This window comes from Cibotium barometz, chromosome 19 (assembly GCF_041138505.1).
Source record: "Cibotium barometz isolate CiBa-2024 chromosome 19, ASM4113850v1, whole genome shotgun sequence".
In the NCBI taxonomy this organism is placed as follows: domain Eukaryota; kingdom Viridiplantae; phylum Streptophyta; class Polypodiopsida; order Cyatheales; family Cibotiaceae; genus Cibotium; species Cibotium barometz.
This window is the reverse complement of record NC_141064.1, coordinates 49,198,859-49,208,732: the sequence shown is the minus strand read 5'-3', so window position 1 is coordinate 49,208,732 and position 9,874 is coordinate 49,198,859.

Here is a 9,874-nt window from a genome sequence, read left to right as displayed (position 1 = left end):
TATACTACACTTGGGTCACCCTCTCACGAATTAATCAGATTCACTCTCACAACTAATTCTTAAATCACACTTGGGTCACCCAAGATAAATAGTTAATTTTATTATTCGTAACATTCCCTCTTGCTTGGGTTGCAACTGACCTCAGTTGCATATTTAATTAGTAAGTGAAAAGAGTCAAGATAGAATATCCATCACCAATAGAATCTCTCTCAACACTTGATTGTGATAAGTTATCCATCACAAATGAATATCACTAAGTATTCGTCATAGACATGCAAAAGAGTATTCTTCACAAACACTAAGACAAGTGTGTGTCACAGACAACTATTATTTTAAAATTGAAAAGAAAATAATTTGTAGAGTTGAAATATATTTATACATTTATTAAGGTCTATGGGTTCATTGTGAAATGGCAATAAGTGACATATATCCTTCAGTGATCAATTGGAAAACATATGTGCATCATTGTTATTTCACTGAAGTCTTAATAGCAAATGTTTTAATATGTATTTTCTTCTACGTTTAGAAAGTACATATCAATCATTAAAAATATTATAACGAATAATTTAAATTTAACTAATCAATAATAATTAATAAACATAACTAATAATAAAATTTTCCCTCTTGGTTGGCAAAAAGGTCACCTATGGACTCTAAATTTGTTTTTATATTGAACAATGTAATAGAATGAGTGTTAGGCTTACTTTGCTAGTCATAGAAGTCATGATTTGGAGTACCCTCTTGATTTGGTTGGTTGTCGTTGCCTGTCATCTTCAATCACATTCACGGCTGTAAGTCGATTCTTTGACTTCTCTGGGCACTCGTATGCATAATGACTTTCTTTGTCACATCTATAACATGTAATCACACGAGGCTTTTGCTATCCAAAGTTATTCTTCTTTGATAGTTCGGCCTTCTTTCCATTCAGTTGTGTACTATTGTCCCTCACTGCTTCACCCTTAAGTTGAAATTTCTCAAAAGGTTTGGAAAGATGGTTAGATCAAGGAAATAGAGGAATGTGACACTCCATTGTGGTGTCCCTGAAATATCCATTTTTCTTCTCACAGTTTAAGGCTAGAGAGATGGCGTTGCTAAGAGAATGAGGATGGAACATGTTCACTTCCACTCTAATGACTAACTTCAATCTACTTTAAACTTTCTCGTTTGCTCTTTTTCACGCACTTTCTCTATAGCTTGAAGTTGTAATAAAGTTTGCCAAAATCTATCGATAAGATGATATGTTCTCCTTTTCCAATTGTCTAAAAATATCCCATTGCTGTTTGGCTTTACTCTTGTACGATGGAGGTAAGAAATCCTTTTTGATCAGCTTTTGGAATTCTTTCCATGACTTTGGTTTATGTTTTCCCTGTCTAATAACAGTCCACCAAAGAGCTACACTACCTAAATGATTAGTAGCACATTTAACCTTATCCTTCTCAGAAAATTTCTCTCCAAAAAAATAATCATCAAGCTGGCTCAACTATGTGAGTATGATGTGTGCATCCTTTTTTCCATCAAAATCATCCTGAAAAGTAAAGGCCTTTCTACTGATCTTGCTTCCCTTCTTCGTTTCATGTGCTTGAGGAGTAGCCTGTATTATCTTGTGTACACGATCCCCTAAGAATCTAAAGAGTCTAATTCGGAAGGCGACGACGAGTTGAGCTTGAAGTGAATTTAATTGATCTTGGATAGTTGGTGGTAGAGGATATGTTGCCATTGTAGAAGAAGCAAGCAAAATAATATGGAAGTGCATAAAAAAAATAGAAAAAGTAGCAAGCTTATCTGACTCCCGTGTATTTCAAAAGAAGGCTTGTTGAAGTGCTTGAAGTTGATGGCATCCAATGAAGAATAAAAATAATAATCCAATTATGGCCTTGATGTTGACAATAAACACGAATAATAACTCATTGAAGAAATCTTTAAATGAGTATAAAATTTGTCAAAGCAGAAATCCCCTTGTCCACTTGTTGAGATTGTTTTTTTTTTTGTTTTTGTAAAACTCCCTTTCTTTCTTTGAGATCTTTGAAAGCTTTTCAAGATAGGATTTTAGAAAGCTTTTGAAGATAGGCTTTTATGTAAGCTTTTATAAGCTTATAGTATAAAGGTTCGCTCTGTATATATATATATATATTGTAAGGCTTATAATATTGAGCTTGTAAAGCTTACAAAAGCTAAGCTTTTTTTAAAAAGTCTTCTCCGGTGCCCAGCGCATTAAAAGAAAACTGTTGCCTTTTTTATTATTATTATAAAGCTTAGATTATATTAAGCCTGACTAAGCTTATTAAAGCTTTATAAAGTGGCTTGCACTGACAGCACACCTGCATATAGTGCATAGAAGGAAACCCGCCAAGTACGCTACATCCACCTAGCGCATAGCACAGATTTTAATGAAGAAGAAGGAGCTTTAGCCCCATGGCCATCGAGTCAAATTAGAGGAAGAAGAGAGAAAATTTGAAAAAAAAAAATAAGACTTTAATCTTCTCCCTCTCTTGAAATCGGCATAACACATTTTTCTTCCAATGAGGATAATTTGAAAATCTTTGAGTTGCAGGATTTATATGAGTCCTCCTTTATACAAATTGAGCTGAGTGTAAGATCACCTATTCAGAAGTTAGAATAAAGATCACCTCAATGAGCTGATTTCACCCATACATATGGATTATGAAGAGGATTAGAATTGAGGAAGGAGAAGGGTGGTTTCACTTCAAGAAAAGTGGTTTTATGCATGAAGGTGGCTTTAAACCTTAACCCTTGATCCAAATCTGGATTGAACAGCCCAAACATTTCCCATAAACCATTGAATGTTTTCCCAAAGGTCTCTTTACTCTTGTTCCTTTGCTCTTTAGGTTTTTGAATGAATCATGTCTTTGTCCAAAGTCCTTGGCTGCTTGTTGTTGCAGACCTTTTTGCAGATTCTCCTCTTCCCATGCTAGTATTTTGAGTTTGTAGAAAAGCCTTCAAAATTGCTCCAAGCCAATAACCTTTGAGAAAAAACCAATTTCTTGATTTTTCTTCAAGTCTCCATGACCCAAATTCAATACTTGAATTTTCCGTGCTCTAATACCACTGTTACATGACCTTTGGTACATGGAGATTTGAATATTCCACAAATTGAATAATAAAGAAAATAAACCATAAACACCATAGCATAACTCAAGAGCATAAAATTCAGAGAATACAAGATTAGGAGAAATCCTCCCCCTTGATGTGTGTGACTCCACTCTCACACACAGTATTTAAATCATAGTTTATAAATTTAGCCCTTAGAGCCATAAATAGCATAGCTTTTCCAAAATTGGGCTTTTACAAAATTGAACCATAGTCCAATGCTTTTAAAGTATCTCATCAAAAATAAACCTTACTCAACATATGTACAATGGGCCAAACCATCCAAAATTAATTATTTTGCTCACATGCACGGCTAGATAATTCGGTCCAATGACCACCTTTGTTGTCCCGAACTTATGATCTATACTCAAAAATAGTCCACAATGTAATATCATAATTACTTTTGGAATTACTCACAAAAATAATACTGACAAATGGAAATCGTTCACTACCATGTTTCACACATAAACCATGCGTCACACATAATTAATCAGATTCACTTCCACATTGAATTCACTCACAATGTCTTCACACACATCACACGTGTTGCCGAGTTGATCGGATTCACTCACAATCAAACTCACACATTCCTTACATGCATCACACATGTCACAGCTGGTTGGATTCACTCATAACCAACTTGGGTCACCCTTTAAAGAATTAATCAGATTCACTCTTACAACTAATACTTAAATCACACTTGGGTCACCCAAGATAAATAGTCAATTTTATTATTCGTAACATCCATGCGAAGGGGGAGCGAGGTAGGGTTTGGGAAAAGATAGGTTCACCTTAACCTAGAACTTGTTCAATTTCTAAAAAGACCTTCTCAAATTGAGAAAAACACCTCCTAAAAAATTTCAAGATTTAGTTATATTTAGATTTCAGTATAAAGAAAAAGCTTGTTCAAAATTACAATTTCTTCTTCAATTCACGATGAAAAGGATTGATGTAAGGCTCGGTAAAATTAATTTCTTGAACCCTGAAGTAAGATGAGTAGGGTCAACATACCTCGTAGTAATTTCTTGAACCCTGAAGTAAGATGAGTAGGGTCAACATACCTCGTAGTAAAGCAGGGTAAGTGAGGTGAGTAGGGTCAACATACCTCGAAGTAAAGCAGGGTGAGTGAGGTGAGTAGGGTGAACATACCTCATTGTAAAACACGATGAGTGGGGTTCCATAAACTATGAAGGGGTTTTTGAAACCTTGTGAAAAGGTGGGTGTTAGTGGGGGAAGGAGATCAATAATAAATTTTAAGCCTTGACTTGCCTTTTTAGAAGTTCACAATTTTTGCTCTTCATCCATTACCTCTAATGAGGCTCTAAAGGAGGTTACACACTTACTTGGAAGGCCAAAGTTTTTTTTTTTTTTTGCCAACCAATGCCCATACGAGGTGGTCCATGCCCAAAAATACAAAGCTCGTGTTGAGCCAGAGACTCACACATGCCTATATTTAAAAAGACCGTATGGCAAGAGCACATACTTGAATACAACATGTGCTTGTCCAAGTCATCCGCTAACCTTGTATGTGTGGTTCCGTGAGTTTCAAAATGCTTGTGGCCTTCACTGATGGTTACACATGGCTGGACACGGCTCTATTTTCAAATGATGGGGCCACTGCCCTAAATAAAAAAGTTGCCAAATCAACTACAAGTTGTGTAATAATAATACAAACAGTATATTCCCAGCATATTCCCTACTAATTAATAATGACATAAAAAAACACTTTTACAACATATTAAATATACATGATGTAAGTACAAATGTACTAGGGCTGAGGGGCTCCAAAATAATGCTTGTTTTAACCAATTTAAAAAAAACTCTTTTTGATATTAAAAATTAGATAAATGTAAAGATTACAACTAGAATACGTATTTTCCTACCCTTGAAAATAAAGGTAAACCTAAATTTTAACTTCTATTTCCATAAAAAACACACTACAAAGTGTGTTTTTTGAGCACTATTATATTTGTGTATATCTAGATTGTCAGACCCGTTTATTTCATTTGTGTTTTAAAGTGCAAGATAGAAGCTTAAACTTTAGGGTATCAATAGCCTCACTATTCTCTAAATGAATATGGGTCCCAAATGGTTTTTTCTATTAATTAATTGGGGGGAAGCGGGGTTTTGTCAACTACTACTACTACTACTATTCACTTAACTATTCAGGAAAAATTATTAACTCAACTTTAAAAAAGAGGGCAACCAAAAAAAGACCATAGATATTTTTTATTTTTAATGACAAAAATTCCTATGGATTCACATTTAGTTGAAACATATTAGAAATGTCATTTATTGATCTTTCATGTGATTACAATACCAATATTTCTTTTTTGGCATAAAGGAATATATTCTAGCTTGTGGATGTTCTCCTCATTGTCAGTATCATCACCTTCAACATCAATAGGAATGTCTTTCTCTTTTTCTATTTCTTTACCCGTTCTATGTGTTTGCTCTTCCTCCATTATTTCTATTGTTTGCTTATTTGTCTTATATAAATTCTCTACTATTTCACCTTCATTAAAGGCATACCTCAAATTGTCAACTTCATTCTCATTTCTTTTCCATCTATTCATGAACCAATCTAATCTTGGATGTGAAGCATCAAAATTTAGTTTATTAATAAAAATGTCAAAGATATCTTTCATTGTTATGTTTGATGGATATACCATTGTCCTCCTTAAAGCATCAACTTTTTGAAGCTCCATTCCTCTTCCTTGATATGAAGTTATCCAATTAGAAGATGGGTAGTACTTTCCTGTATTGATCATTTTATGAATGGTGGTGCAGAAATTATTCCCTAAAGGATGCTTTAAATAGAACTTCCAAAACATCAATGCTCTATCAAAAATGTTTGTTGGAGTAAGACAAACTTTGTTCTTCAAATCATCTACACCATATTGCATGTAAATTTCTATTCCCATTGAAATATCTTCAGCAGTAATATTATGTGACACATTTTTATAATGAGGCTTATCAAGATCTTTCATACAATAGCCTATCAAACCATGAAATGTCTGCATGTTCTTATGCCTTAATGCTCTACACATTACAATGCCACCAATGGGATTATTCTTATCCCATCCAAGATACTTTTTGATGAGTTTATTAAGTGCAATTATTGACTTTGCATGAATTCTAATGATCATTTAATAGTGTAAATGGAAAGTTGTGCATCCTATTTCCAATGAGAAACTACCAACAAGGCATTCTTTAGTGATAAAATCATGAAGATTATTTAGTAATGCTTCATCAATGTCACTACCACCTAATGATATTGTCACACTTAGCTGAAGCACTTTCAAGTTGACATTGGATTGATCTAACATTGCATCCCCATTACAGACCTTCTTAGGTCTACCACGATTTTTCTTGGGTTCTATGCTTGAAACATCATGGCTTTCATTAGTTGGATTTATAAATTTTCCAGTCGTTTTTTCTCTTGCTCTTTTTTTCATTTTTGACATTTCACTACATAAGAAAAGAAAAGAATAAGTTAATAATTCAAAATACAGTCAAATTATTGCTAATACGATTGTGGAAAGAAAAATGAGCAATTGATTGGCCAAGTTTAAGAACATTATATTTATTTGCAAATTAAACCACGGTCTACAAAAATAGATTTCCAAAAGACATAGATTACCAAATTTATGAAATTGGTCTAATGCTAAATATCTTTGGCATACTGTATTCGACTACCAAAGCACAACGAGTCTGAAATGTAAGTTCAAAAAAATAATAATCGAAGTACAGTTAGTGTTTCCACACCTTTTATCAAAATAAATTATTTAAATCTCTTCTCAAAATGAACACCAAATCAAACCTACAGCCAACAACCAATTAAATTTTATCATATAGCAACAAGGATGTCTAGCTCTGCTTTCAGTCCAACAATGATCCGCTTGTAGTCGGGGGGCCACAGTCCACATCCCCTTACATGCAGCATTGTAATTTGACACCACTTGATTGAAGTTGCAGCCACCCTCGACGATGCCCATTGCCCATATTACCCATATGTTGTAACTTATTACCCATATGTTGTATTGTTAATACAACATAACTTATTACGCATATGATGTAACTTATTACCCATCTGTGGTTTTCACATTACAACATAACTTATTATCTATTGCCGAGGGGTTAATACAACAACGCTGACACTGATTGTAGCTGGCACTGATTGCGAAAAAGTGTCCCTTGAGCTTGAGGTTGTGTGACCGAAATTTGCATACCTGGTTATGGACTCGGAGAACTTATTGAAAGGTTGCTTTTCTATCGGAGGACGTTGAGGTCTCCACCACTACAAACGAAGAAGACGTGCTTTTCAGACTAGAAGTGTAATGGCGGAACTCCTTGGGCTCCTGGTTATGGACTCGGAGAACTTATTGAAAGGTTGTTTTTCTGTCAGAGGATGTTGAAGTCTCCACCATTTTACAGACGAAGAAGACGTGCTTTTCAGACTGGAAATGTAATGGCGAAACTCCTTGGGCTCTTGGGCAGGCTGCAAGGCTTGGGGCTCTGGGCTGACCTCGCCATTGCACGTGTGTAGCCTTGTCTGTCCCACATCCCCATTGCTTGTACTAGTCCTTCGTGGAAGGCAGCATACATGCAGCAATGCCAACTCGCAAGTTGCCTCCTGCCAACCATCACCAGATCCCGTAGTTGCAACCGTTGAAATAAAAACGTAATATTTAATAATTTAAAATTATATTACGTAAGGTTTTTTTATCCTAAGGTCAAACCTTACTAACACTAACAAATGTTATCTAAGTTCCCCTCCATTAATTAATTGAATATCTTTTTTCACTAGTTGTATGCCCCTATTTGGGGGAAGAGGGGCAAGCTATTGAAGTCTTAGTAGAAGGCAATGTTCAAAGGTGAAAAAAAATATAATCAAAAGGTTAGTGTGGTGTATTTTTCAATATTTTGAATTTTTTTTCCAAATTAAATGCTAGCATCATTGCTCGAGCATTCTGGAGTATTCGAGATCTAGAGAGTTCAAGGAGACCTATAAAAATCCCGTGTGTGTGTGTGTGTGTGTGTGTGTGTGTGTGAGAGAGAGAGAGAGAGAGAGAGAGAGAGAGAGAGAGAGAGAGAGAGAGAGCACTAACAGAAACGAGTTATTTTTTTTTGTGATCATTCTTGCGCATGAGACAGATAGCCTGTTTAATTTGGAAAAAGAAAGGCGATGCAGTTATGAGACGTCGGGACTACACAGAGAAACAAGAGAGAGAGAGAGAGAGAGAGAGAGAGAGAGAGAGAGAGAGAGAGAGAGAGAGAGAGAGAGAGAGAGAGAGAGAGAGAGAGAGAGAGAGAGGCTGGGGTGCATAGAGAGAAATGATGACTTTGTAAATTATGATATGGAGAGAGAGGCTACGTGCGTTGGATGAGGTGAACCTTAAAAAGGCTAACATAGCACCATCTTTGCTCCTTGTTGTCAATCTCATACTTGGACTCCACCTTTTTGAGTGTGGTAAATAGATTCTCTCTCTCTCTCTCTCTCTCTCTCTCTCTCTCTCTCTCTCTCTCTCTCTTTTTGAGTTCCACGAACTAAAAAAACAAGGAGACATAGGTCTGAATAAGATCTCACACAATCTTAACAAGAAGATAAAGCCTTACAGGAAGAGATAGCTGCAGACGAGACTAGGCATGAATCTCAAGAAGCCCAACTGACTACTTATGAGGAGGAAACCATAGGCCAAGAAAAGGAGATTGAGGCGTTGGATGCCACAGTGACCAAGCAATGAGATCGAGGTTCTCAAAATAGCCTAGGTGGCTATGGAAGAAGGGGAAATAGTGCAACCATTCCTCAGTGATGAGTTGAACACGCTTCGGAAGCAATTGAGGACCCTCCAAGAGAAGGAAGAGAAAATTGCCAATGAGGCAACCACATGGGCTGAAGTGATCAAAGGAACATAGAAGCTGATGGAGGATGCAGGAAATCGGATCGAGGTCGCTAAGAAACAATGGAACCCACACTTAGCCCTAAACATCATTAATGACACACTTGAGGAGGAGGAGAGAAGGAAGACTCGAGCTTTACATGTGCGAGTTGTGGGGTGGAAGGAAGGGGCCTCACCAAAGGAAGATGCTGATCATTATGCACAAAGATGGGAATCCTCGACACCCCCTTTGTCAAAGCATCAAGGGTGGGCAAGGATACCACAAGAGAGCATGCCCGCATCCTCAAGTTTGGGGACTTGGAAGCAAAGTAAACCTTCTTCAACAAAAGGTGAGCCTTGAAAGGGCGAAAAGACTTACCTAGAGGATGACCTCACACTAGGCCAAGTGGCACATAGGAGGGAATGCATGCTACACATATTGCAGGATAACCTTGGATGAGCCCAAGTGGCACACAGGAGGGAATGCATGCCATGCATACTGGAGAATGACCTCACGCTAGCCCAAATGGCACATAGGAAGAAGGAATGCATGCCACTTGGGCTAGTGTGAGGTCATCCTCACACCAACCCAAGTGGCACACAAGAGGGAATGCATGATGCGCATACTATAGGCACAGAAGTTAGGGAAATGGGCAATGGACAAAATCAGGAGGGTGATTATCACCAAGCATCGCACCCAATCATGGTGCAAGGCCTGTAAGACCAAGTTGGAAATCGTTGTTTGGACTGAAATGGGGCTCTACGACAGACAGATGCAGACCTAGAAGTATGCAGACCCGAGATATCTTCTTAGAAGTATGCTACTTTGCACCAGCTACATCGAGATATGCCACCCGTTTGGAAAGTCCCCATACCTGCCACTC